This window comes from Octopus bimaculoides, chromosome 10 (assembly GCF_001194135.2).
Source record: "Octopus bimaculoides isolate UCB-OBI-ISO-001 chromosome 10, ASM119413v2, whole genome shotgun sequence".
NCBI lineage: Eukaryota > Metazoa > Mollusca > Cephalopoda > Octopoda > Octopodidae > Octopus > Octopus bimaculoides.
The window spans coordinates 43478340-43491704 of record NC_068990.1 but is presented as its reverse complement, the minus strand read 5'-3'; the positions used below and the strand labels follow the sequence as shown (position 1 = coordinate 43491704).

At 34.6% G+C, this 13365-nt stretch overlaps 1 protein-coding gene across 2 annotated transcripts in view; it reads right to left on the bottom strand.

Moving 5' to 3' along the window:
* LOC106868234 (DDB1- and CUL4-associated factor 15) overlaps nucleotides 1–13365 on the bottom strand; it is a 130816-nt gene that overhangs the window by 103391 nt on the left and 14060 nt on the right. The gene's annotated exons all lie outside the window — the stretch shown is intronic.

Sequence of the window (13365 nt, the reverse complement as noted above, 5' to 3'; positions counted from 1 at the left end):
ATATATATATATATATATATATATATATATATAAGCCAAAAGAAAACCTCTGTTACTCAGTTTCATGTAACAGTTCTTCAGACAGTAGTGATAATACAGACTAATGTCAATAAAAAAGCATTTTACTCTGCCTTTTGTATCTGAGGGATACTTTTTCTCAACTTATTTTGCACCTAATTAGTAATTGTGTGTATGTGCACACATGCATGTGCATGCACTCATGTATACATACAAACACAACTTTCATATTTGGTTTGCAAGATTCTGAGATTCAGAACAGACCTAGAGGAGAGAGGGCATGTCATTGATGAGGTTGCAAATAGCAATGAAAGGACTTTGACAAACAACTGATTCATTATTTAACCAACAAATTAAATAAATAATCAATTAGTTAGTTGGTTAGGAAACTAACCAACTGACTAACAATAGAGGAATGAAACTGAACCAGTGCATGTTTTTATTATTATTGGTGTAATGACCTTCCCTACATACAAGTATATATATATATATATGTATATATATATCTTTATATGCATAAACACATAGTTAGCCTAGTTTGAAGTTTTACAAACTGATTTCTTTTTGAAATAAAACTATCATAAAGTATTCACAGTCCATATTTATTTCACTATATTACTAAAATTTCTTCAAAAACACACATGAAGATATTTATCAAAAAATTGCGACAAAAGAAAATTGAAGGAAAATAAACATATTCAAGATAAGTTAGTGACAAAAACACAGGAACATATATGAACTTTGGCAGACACTTATAACAAGAATTTGAAATGGAAAATGAAATGATATAGTGCTTTAGCATTATAATTTACTATTAATGCAATAACCAGAAAGATGGGAAGTTGACACAATAGAATAGCATGGTAGGTAGTCATAAAAGCTAAAAGAAAGGCCTAAAGACAGGCCTGGAAAGAATATAAGTGGAGATCATAGAATAATGTCAGGTAGCTAATACTTAGGACAAAGGGAAAAATGGAAATTAAGAGGTTCAACAATGTTCAGTGACATTAGAATCAGAAACATGAGGTGTCTTTGGATTGCAAAACAATTTATCACCATAAATAAGGATGTCACTGGTGAAAAAATATATATATGTAATGACTGCAGTGTACTTGCCCTCCGAAGCCAAAGGAAACAAGAGATGGAAATGCTGCCACTGAATGAGAAAGTGTAGGAAAGAGAGACTGTCTGAAGACCAGCTAACTGGATCAATAGTTACATAACCAATATAACTTTTAGGACATATAGATAAGAAATAAGAAAAGCATCTGGACCATCATGGGCAGATGATGAGATGCTGAAAATATCAGATGACATTGGACACACTTGTAAAACAGTATTATTGCTAAGTACTATAAGACCAAAGAAAATTATCTATAACAAAGCATATAAAGAGGACACAAACTGATGGAACAACTTAAGTAAGTAACAGCAAGTGTTACAGCACAACTAGTTAAGAAAATGAACCGAGATGAGACAGAGTTCGGGTTTGTGTCAGGATGAAGTACCACAGATGCACCTTTCCTAGTGAGACAAGACATTCTTAACAAACATGCAAGCCACTGTACCTTTTTAACAAGGTACAACACTATAGTTTGTTGGTTGTAATGCAAAGAGATACTGCCAGTAAGGTGAAAGTAACAAAAACTTCAGTGAGGAATTCAGCATGAAAATAGTTCTCCATCAAGGTTTTAACTTTCAGCCTGCTCCTGTTTAATATATATCTCTAAGTTATAACAGAAGCTTAAGACCAGGTGTCCATGAGATCTTCAATATGCTGATGACTTATTGAACCTTTCGAACAAATCCAATTATGGAAGCAAAACCTAGAATCAAACATTCTGAAATAAACCTAGCAAAGACAAAATATCTAGCTGCATGAAAAAAAGGTAGGTCTTCTCCCTAATTAGTTGTAGAAGAGAATGTTCCAAAAACATTGTAGCCAGAGCAAGAATCTAGTAGAAAAAGTTTAGGAGATTATTACTTCAGCTTGCAACAAAGGAATTCACTCTCTGAAATAAAAGAAGATTGTGTAATGCATGTGTACAAAGTATAATGTCGTATGGTAGTGAAACATGATTAGTGACTGCAGAGAAATGAAGCAAGCATGATCTGCTAGAAGTGTAATATTAGTGTGATACTTTCTTGTAGTATGAAAAAGATGGCTCTGCAATTTCTTGCTGAACCACCTGTACAAGTGATTTGTTTATAGTGATCAAATGTATGTGCTGTACATTAGCTCACACCATCCACCAAAACAACATTACCTGATCAGGTACATAGTATACCACATGTCAGGTGTTAAAGTTATCACATAGCAATGTGAGATTTTGCTCAAGAACACAACACACCACCTAGTCTAGGAATTGATTTTTGAACTCCTTTTCTTGCCATTAAGGTACATGAAAAAGTGGTAGTCGGTAGGGGAAATGCCGTAGCCTAGTTCCCTCAACTTCTGGAGTGCCATGAGTGAAACGTGTGGTCGAGCATTGTCGTGAAGAATGATTGGCCCTCTTCTGTTTACCAGTCTGTGATGGAGTAGTAGTTTTTCGTTCACTTTGGCAATTTCATGGCAATATGTTTCTGTAGTAATAGTTTTTCTGGATTTTAAGAAATTATAGTGGATGAGTCCAGTAATACACCACCAAACAGTTACCATAACCTTCTTTTTGAAGAGCCTGGGTTTAGGATAGGTTTTCAATGCTTCATTTTGGTCCAACCACTGTGAAGAATGTTTTTTTATTATTATACAGAATCCACTTTTCATCGCAAGTTACAATACAGTTGAGAAATGGATCAGTCTGGTTGACAAAGAATAGAATAGCATGGTAGGGAGTCATAAAAGCTAAAAGAAAGGCCTAAAGACAGACCTGGAAAGAATAGAAGTGGAGAACATGGAATAATGTCAGGTAGCTAATACTTAGGACAAGCAAATTTCTTATCTGTGCATTTTCTGATTTTCATTCAAATCATGTGGTACCCATTAGTCGAGCTTTTTTAATTTTCCAATCGTATGTAAATGGTTGCAGGCAGTTTTCTGGCTAATGTGAAGTTCTTTTGCCAGTTATCGAGTGGTTTTACGTGGATCTTTTTCAATGATGGTCTTTAATTGACTGTCATCGATGACAGATGGGCGTCCACTACGCTCATGGTCTTCAAGGCTCAGGGCTCCAATGCGAAATCGTTTAAACCATTTTGGAGCTAACCAATCACTGGTCATTTCCTCACCAAATGTTTCATTGATATCGCGAGCAGTTTCAGCTGCTTTACAGGCTTTTTTGAAGTTGAATAGCAAAATTGCTTGCATATCACGCTTTGACAGTTCCATTTCAGATAATTGTAACAAAAGTGAAAAAAATATCAATGTTAGTTTATTGATGCATTTGGACAAGTCTATGTCTGTATTATCCGAAAATTGCAAAAAAAATGTTTAAAAAGAATTCAAAACTCTGCTACAAATTCTTCATGGTTCAAAGCGTTTCTTACTTTTTACTCAACTTGATACAATGACTATTTATATTTTATACATGAAATATTTAGTTTCAATTTAAAAGTAAGATTAAAATAAATCACAGTTAGAAAAAATAAAGAGAAAAACAAGAAAGGGACTGACTGGAGATAACATACAGTTGAGGATATTCTTGTCTTTGAAATCAACCTCTTTAATGTTATACCAAGATAAAAGTGCAATCAGTCCATGTTGCATAATGTTTGTAAAATTCAACTGGAATTGATGACTGACACAAGGTTGGTTTGTTGGTCTGCTGTGTGTACCTGATATCAAAGAACTGAGACAGGAAACAAGAGAAAGGACTGTAGTGGATGAGACATTGAGACCTAGCCAACCTGTGCCAACGGGGATTATAAAAATAATGGTGATGCTGTTATGTGTGTGTGTGTGTGTGTGTAAGAACAAGCTGTTGTAGGCAGTGACACTAAAATGAGAATCGATACAAAGTAGAGGGGAATCCAAATTGTTTTTACTATAGATAACATCTGAAGTGCAGGTGACAATATAATATAGTTCATGCTGTAAGACATGCACAACAAAAATTGACAGGTTTTCTTTGTTGACGATTGTGTTATAGGACAGACTGCAACAAATAACTGGAGATATATGATGACCAATTGATATAAAAAACATTTTATAATTGTTATCAGTAAACTTTGGCATGTAATATTAGTATAACAGCTAAATTCAGTAAATTTGTTTTTCAAGTACATATTTTGAAAAATGACACTTCAAGTTACAAGAAACAAAGTTGAAAGTTTTTTTCTCAGAATCTTGAAAATATTGAGAGAAAACTTTCACTTTTAACCTAGATGACAAACATTAGTCAACAAAAGTGACTACAAGACTGAAGACAACACGGAAAAAGAAACTTACAACATACTGAAAATATCTACACAAAATCTGGAGGGAGATAGAATAGAGACAATTTTTTTAAATGTACTTTACCCTATTAATTTGTGTACGATTATATTTTCATCTTATAAATACATCAGCATATCTCACAAGAATGATCCTGGATCTGATAATCATAGATACATTGCTAGATATTTTTAACATATAGAAGTTTCTTTTGTTTGGAGTTTATCATTGGTGGTAGTAATTTAAACAGTACACATCACTAAAGTTAGGAAGGTGAAAATATTCTTTAAGTGTATTTAAAAATTTCTTTTGTCATAATTTTACATAAATTTTGAGGAAAGAGTATATTCAAAAAAAAAAAAAAAAAAAAAAAAAAAAAAAAAAAAATAAATGGTCTTATTTCATTTAAAATTTTGTGTGAGTCCTGGTATTGGTCCTAGAAATTCAGAGATATTTTCAACATAGTGTAAATCTCTCCATTTGTTTACATCTATGCAATTTTCTTTGTTGCCTTTAATTCTATATTCATTTCTATTGGCATCAGAAGTACTAATAATGCCAGCATTATCTGCACTAAAATTGAAGTAATTTTTATTCCAATATTTTCAAAATTCTGAGAAAGAGAGAGACCTTTCAAAATTTCTTTTCTAACTAGTAGACAGATATGAAAGCTTGGGGTACTGTTGATTCCCACAAAAACTGACTTACAAGTCTAATACATTTCTGAAGTAAACTTCAACAACATGGTCATAACTGACAATATATTTAAACTATGTTCATTTTTCTCTTCTCTGAACCTATTCTTACAATTTAGGAAAAAGAAACAATATGGGCCAATAGACAGAACCTTTGATTGCGATATTATAGCCTTAGTTATGTTAATGACTGTCAACTTTCAGATAAGAAGGACCTATTCTAATCAACAAATCAATCTCAACGATAATCTTATTGTTCACTTGAAGCATACTTATTCCAATAGAATCATAACAAGAACCATTGTTTATAGTTGATCATCATTATGATAAGTAATGTTTGTTATTTAAATCTCCCTTGCCCTTCTTTCCTTCTTCATATGCTGTGCCTACAGACAATCAAAGGACCAGCATGCAAAATTCTGAAGATTCAGAAATTTTCTTAGGTAAGATATGGCAAAGGTTTCTTGTAACCCTCTGCTAGTTTATTTACAGTTTCTGCTAACAGACTGTAGCTTTCTCAAGATTAATGATGAGGCATAGGACCTATTAAATATTAAGGGAAGAGAACTGATTTTCATGACATTAGAACATGTTTACACACTAAGCCTAGATGACATGTCTAAGGAATCAACCCTCCTCCAAGCTCTGTATAGCAGAGCCACAGGACCATCTCCTGCTATTTGACCCATAACAGGTACAACTCTGGGAAAGTAGATCTGGGAATAGTTATGATTGAAGGGTAAGCCCATACTTGCCAAAACACTTGAATGCCTGAGATGGAGCCTCACCACTGGATGCAGTTTGTCTTGCCCAGGACTACTTGCCAAAGTAGCTCACTTAAAACACAAGAAATTCCTCCACACACACACACACAATACTGTCAGACATATTCACCAACAATAAGTAGCCACATAAAACCTAGATGTAGTACTGTACTGAGTGAATAAAAAGAAATTTGCAGCAATTGTAGTGGAATAGACTTTGTGGATGTGTCATTAACATATGAAAAAAGACGAGTACAAATGAACTAGTTCTCAGTCAATGTAGTTTGATATAGACAAAGTGGAACTTGGGAAATTAGTAGTTGAGTCAACCCTCACAAATGACAAATTTATGGAGGAATGCTTTTATTGCAGACCCATTCAATCCATATCACCAGGAAAATGTTAAAATATAAATGACAGTGTTCAAATTGTATGTAAGTAATGTAAATGGATTCCCATCAGTTTCAACAAGGTGTATATGAGTAATTCAGTCAACAGAACATGTTAAATTAACAAGAAGTGCTTAGTATTCCACAGACATGCGTGCCAATCAACTTGAGAAGGCTGGATCTTTGAATTACAGGTACAATTCATTGTATGGGCTTCCACAGATATTTGTGTCTATTCAATTTCACACTGAGGGCTGAGCTGACCAGCAGCTTTAGTAAAAGACACCATAAGGTGCCATGCAGTGAGATTGCACCTGCAACTGTATGATAGTGAAACAAACTCATAAATCACTCCACCATGCCTGTGTGCATTGGGGAAAGCAACACCCACATACATAAGCTACTGTGGTTTGTACAAGAATGCAAATTCCTAGTAAGCACTTAAGAATTCTTATTCAGAAGTAATATTTGTTAAAATAAAAACAAATTCAAATATTTGACATGGTTTCACACTATTACAGCAAGCAAAAGAAAGAGTTTTGGTGAATGGTTTATGAATAGTTTTCACAGAATGTATCAAAAGACTAAAAGAATAATCATATTAACACTAAGCAATCCAGTAGATATTTTCCAAGTCTTTGTGGATGTATCATGTTTATGATGAAAAAAGATGAGTACAAATGAACTAGGTGTCAGTGGATACTGACACCAAGTTCAAAGATAGTATAATGACAATAAGATGTGAATAGTAAGGAAGCACTTCAAGAAATGATGCTATACATGCTTATGAAGAAGAAGGAAAAAGAAGTCATGGGTCCTGAGGAAAACCATGCTAATGAGTCAAGATGTAAATCAGTAATGCAATGCTGTCAATAGGAAGGTTAGGAAGAAAATGAGGAGAGCCAAAGAGGAATGGGTAGCAGACCAGTGCAAAATTATCAAAGATGGGATAAAGAAGAATGAGGCTGCTTGTGAAAACCTCAAAATCTTAAAAACAAAGAAACACACCACCACTACAATTGAGGACAAAACAGGCCTGCTCCTCATGGATGAGAATGATGTCATCAAAAAATGGTCTGAGTAATGTAAAGACCCTTACAATCACAAACTAAGACATGATAGCAATGTGTCTTAGACAGTTCCAACAACAATAGAGAACTGAATGATACCCCAATTTTCCAGGAGGGAGTCAAAGAGGCAGTGTGTATGTTCATAGATGAGATGCCCCTAGGAGTGGATAACACCTCATTAAACCTCCTAAAACAAAAAGGGCCAAAGCTTATCAAGGCACTAACAGTTACTCATCAGAAGTTATGGGAGACTAGCTTAAAAGTTAGTATATAACTTTTAAGCAACCGACCCCAAATAGGAAGATCTGCAAACAGATCTCCGACTTGTTTTGGAGAATTTGTTGCAATTGCTTCCTTCAGTCATATCCCAATGATGATAATATTTGTCTCAAAAAATCATGTAAAAAAAATTGCTGAAAAGAATCGCAGTAATGAAAACATAGGATTTCAGGATTGCAGGTACAGATTCAATCCAGAGTGTTTTTAATTTACTTGCGGAGTTAGCCTTAATATTATAAAAATTGTTATCATACAAAAAAATTTGTCTCAAAAAGTCACGTAAAAAAATCCCCGGAAACAATCACAGTAATGAAAACTTGGGAATCCAAAATTTCAGGATTGTGGGCCTGGATTCGGCCCGGAATGTTTTTAATTTATTCGTGGAATCAGCCTGATTCCATAATGGTATGATATGTTGGGCTACGGCCTCTTGGAGTAAAGTTGAAAAAGTGTGACACACTGACATTCACATTTATTACATTAGATGTTTAATTTTGGGGAAACTTTATTTCAATTAAAGTGTATTTTATATATATGTGTTTCTATATATATATATGTATTAAAGAAAGCAAAAAATAAGACAAAAATGATAGTGTTCAGTATGTTGGCCACAGGAATTTGTCAAAAAGATATGGTTAAACAAAGTTGTACATCATCGCCCTCTTTCTCTCTCTTACTATTACTCCCACTGCCACTAAATTTCTGTCTCTTTTTTTCTCTCTCTCTCTATTTTTGCCACCACCCTCACCATCTCTATACCTACTATTACTCTCACTCCATCATGAGGAATAGTAGAAGAGTCATTGAATAGTGTGAGAAGGGCTCAAGATGTGACACAGAAATTAGTTTTTGCATTTATTATATTAGATGAAGCTTATCAAGGCACTAACAGAAGATATGGGAGATGAAGCTGTGGCCAAAGGAGTGGACTCAATCACTGATGATAACCATTCCCAAGAAAACAACCAAAGACTCTGCCATGAGTAAAGAACAGTCAGCCTAATTAGCCATTCCAGTAAATTATTGCTAAGAGTTCTGCTAAGCAGACTTAAGAGGAAGGCAGAACACAAAACGAACAGCTTTGTTAGGCAATAAGTCAACAAATAGGCTGGCAGACAGGAACTAATTCTTGTGTAGATAAAAAAAACAAAAGCTTGCATGATAGTCACTTATCATAGGCGTAGGAGTGGCTGTGTGTTAAGTAGCTTGCTTACGAACCACATAGTTCCAGGTTCAGTTCCACTGCGTGGCACCTTGGGCAAGTGTCTTCTACTATAGCCTTGGGCCGACCAAAGCCTTGTGAATGGATTTGGTAGATGGAAACTGAAAGAAGCCCATCGTATATATATATATATGTGTGTGTGTGTGTGTGTGTGTTTGTCCTCCCCAACATCACTTGACAACTGATGCTGGTGTGTTTACGTCCCCGTAACTTAGCGGTTCGGCAAAAGAGACCGATAGAATAAGTACTAGACTTACAGAGAATAAGTCCCGGGGTCGATTTGCTCGACTAAAGGCGGTGCTCCAGCATGGCCACAGTCAACTGACTGAAACAAGTAAAAGAGTAAACGAGAGTATCCTGCCACAACTTCCAACCTATAACCATTCTTGAGGGCAAAATTGAGAGAGGATGAAAGAAAGGCAGACAAAAAATTCTGGTTTGACAACAAAGACTAGACAGTTCACAACACTGTGAACCTGCTACATGATAGAGAACAGTGGTAATGGCTTTTTGCAAAAACGTTTAAAGTGGCACCCCAACGACTGACTGCATTAGTTAAGGGATCTTGATAATGATGAGTAAAGGCCAGAGGATATGAAGTAAAGCAAGGCAGCAATAGAGTTGAGAGATACGATATTGTAAAACTGATAATACTACTTTTCTTGAGATTATTGAATTCATTTTTGTAGACAATAACACAAAACACCAAGCAATTTGTTGCATACTTCAAGAAGATCCACCACTCAAACTTTGATTAAAAGTAATTTGATTTCTGGATTCCCCATCTACAAAAGAATGACTTTGGATTTAATATATTTCATATTTGTTAGCAGATACATGAACTCAATTCTTTGAGAGGAAAAGAAAGAACTGAATACAATTTGTGTTTAATTTTTGAATTTTGACTTCCTTGCCAATTTTACTTTGATTCACTGGTAAATGAAGGAAAGATGTAGATGAAGGGGTCACAATGAGGCCTAATAAGCTCTTAGAATACACATAAAGGTTCTAAAAGTAATGTTAGAATTAGCAGTGAACACAATGAGGAAAGAGTATACAGATGATTCCTTTCAACCTAGTTTTTCAGACAACACACACTATTTTACAACTATGAAGCACAAGTCAGAGCTGAACACAATACAAAATGAATGAGATTGTCAGAAGGATTGCCATAAGTAATTAAGAGACTTCTGCACCAGTATGGACATATCAAGAAAATGGATAAGTTGAAGCACAAAGTGCCACAACATGAAGTAGAAATAGCTACCATAGTTAGACAGTGATCAGAATAGAGATGTGTAGAAGTATATTATTTTGTAAGCTTATCCACTAAGAAAGCAGTGAATTAATAATCTTGTTTTGTATTTTTGAAGCAACTTTTTTGCAAAATTTATTGGATTTTATAACCAAAGTAGCTAGTTGCACGCTCAGTGATTGGTTGTCATTATTTTTCTATATCTTGCAAGCTGGAGCAAACTACTGCTATCTCTCGTGGATGGGTGTCCACCACTAAGGTTGAGCACAAATAGCTTGAAAACAGACTATCAGGTGGTCCCATTGTCGGTGCTAGAAGATGGTAGGGGTTCGCTCCTCCTGAGGTTAAAAACAGTAGTATCATTGGTTCCTACAAACAGCTATACTGAAGTGGCAATAAACATTACTGGATTTAATTAATATCAAAATTGAAAACTAGATTTTGTTATACAATTTCCTTTTTAACACTTCACTAGAATTTAAAATGAAATTTTTTATCACTAGATATTGAGTAATGTTTCATTTCAATTCAAGAATGGAAGCATATTACAACTGAACTGGTTAGAATAAAAAAAAAAAGTAGAAAATAAAAATACCATATGAATAAACTAATATATTCTCCAGGTATGTAGACTAATGGAAATTGTCCTTATCTAACAGAACACTCTTTTATTGACAAAACCTATACTACTAATAAGCTGAACTGAGATATATATATATGCAATTTACATTTTTGCCTGAATATCGTCTATAGTCTTTCACACTGCTGCAAGTTGGGCTGTGCAACTATCCTTTCTTCATTAGAAGGCATTATAGCTCTGAAATTCACTTTATCTAGGCAAACCAATATTATCTTAGCTTATTAATCATGTTTTTATAAGCTTCATCAATTCTCTATTCAACAAAATGTCTTTTTTTTTCCATAATACAAGCAACCAATATTTCTTAACTAATATGTACAATTTAATCCTTGTACTAAGTACATTTTTATGGAAGTATCTACAACTTTCTTCAAACTTCATTTTAAAATGCAACAGAGAGAGGAGAAAGTCAATGAATTTGGTTTATTGAGTGAATATGAACTAATTGAATTGTTTGCTATACAATCTAAAATGAACAATATTGCTTGTCAATCAGTGTTATTTATGAACGAGTATACTTAAAAATTATACCATCCACCACATATGTTGACCTGGTTTACCTCCAGATACTTTTAACAGTATGATCAGATAGATATCAAATGATAAACACTGTCTAGATTTTGATGGTAAACAATCTTAATCAACTTATGAATGCATCTAGATCTAATTTCTTAGAGCACATTTATGCCATATTCTCTTTCTTGTGTGTGTGTGTGTAATATATATATAAAGAACCTAGTCCACTCTGTGAAGTGGTTGGTGTTAGGAACGGCATCCAGCTGTAATAATTGTGCCAAAACAGACACAGAAGTCTGGTGCAGTCTTCTGTCTGGCCAGCTCCTGTCAAACCGTTCAACCCATGCATGCATGGAAGATGGACGTTAAATGATAATACATAATTCTAATTTACATTTGTTTTTCCACTTTAATATTGGTTGGACTTTTCTGAGTTACACATTACAGTGCCACACTACTTGTAATCATTTGTTCCTTTGTAAGGAGCAAATCCCTGGGCTTAGTTCTCACCACTTCTTTCTCTTCTGCAGGTTCCTTCACATGGACCACTGATCACTTCTTTATGCAACTGTCACCCTCCATGCCCACAACAGCAAAATCTTTTCTTAGTACACACCCAATTTCTCTTTGCTCAATTCATCTGAGCACCATGGTTCACATCCAGTAGAAGCATATTCATTTCAAAACTTTCTAGCATTCAATGACCATATTTTACTGCAAGCAGAGATAACATTCAAAACATTTTCCATCCTATTCTTACTCTGGATGCTATGCCCTTGGAACACCTTCCCATACACCTAGTTTAGTCACCTGGATAACAGAAGCTGTCACCTTACTAAGAAGCATTTGAAGACATTTGATCACAACTCCACCATTTCCTCATTCACCTCTATATCCATCTCTAATCACTTGTCCTTCCTGATTCTTTGTCTGTATTCTCTCTTATACTCACCTTATTGCACCTTGAAAGTATGCACACTCTTACCTTACTGACAGCACAGTTCTCACAAGCTATTCATCAACAACTAGTATCCTTAGTGGCCACCAAATTACACAGCATGATACTCTTGCCAAAAGTCTTCTTCACAATGAATGCTAGAAACAGTGTGCTATTTGCTAAGAACTACTATAGTTATCTCACTATGAAAACCTCATCAGCGCTGTTTTCACTCAAAATGCCATCTAAGTTAAATCTCTTCTTAATCAGCTGTGGTATAACTTTCTGTAACATTCATAACTTGGTCCATTAATTTGAGACCACTATAGTTGCTTCTACAGCATTTTCTATGCCACTGTAGCAGTGATGACAATACTGCTATGCCAGGTATGGAAAATAACAGCTGATTATGCATACTGTATATTGCTTAATGTTTTTCAGCATCTCAGAAACTATCAATAATGATCAAACTGCTTTCCTGACACACATACATGTGCAGGCTTCACTGTGAGGTAAAGAAGTTTGCTTCTTAACCACATGGTTTCAAGTTCAGCCCTATTTTTGTACCACCTTACCTTGACATCACATGATAGCTGTAAACATGTATCAGTCATACAAGCAGTGTCATTCATTTTAAATATTTTGTGAAAACATGTCTGCCCATGGGGAAATTACCTTGCTTGGAAACAGGTGAGGGTTGGCAACACGAAATGTATTTGGCCATAGAAAATCTACTTCAATAAACTCCATTTGACACACATAAGCATGAAAAAGTTGATGCTAAAATAATGATATATGTATATATAAATCTTTAAGTGTTGCACACTGCAAGTAGATATTCAAAAAATTGTAGATTAAGGTTTTAATGTGTATACACACACACACAAAGAAAAATTAGGATGAGCAAAGTTAAACTAGAAATTTCTTTTAACATAGTTATCTTTCCAATATGATAAGTAGTTTTTTCTTTATACATTCATTCATTTGTTTTACAGCAATACTTTTTATGACTACATGCTGTCCCAGTTTTTATCCCACTACTTTTAGAGCACTGAGCTATGGGACATGATCTTCATTAAGAATGTAAGCAAAACAAAATTTTTTCTTTTTTTTAGCTCTGATGACCTCATGCACGAGGCAGAAATGGTAAATTCCATACATATATGGGTACAGGATGTCACCAATGGAGCAAATAACATGAAATATAT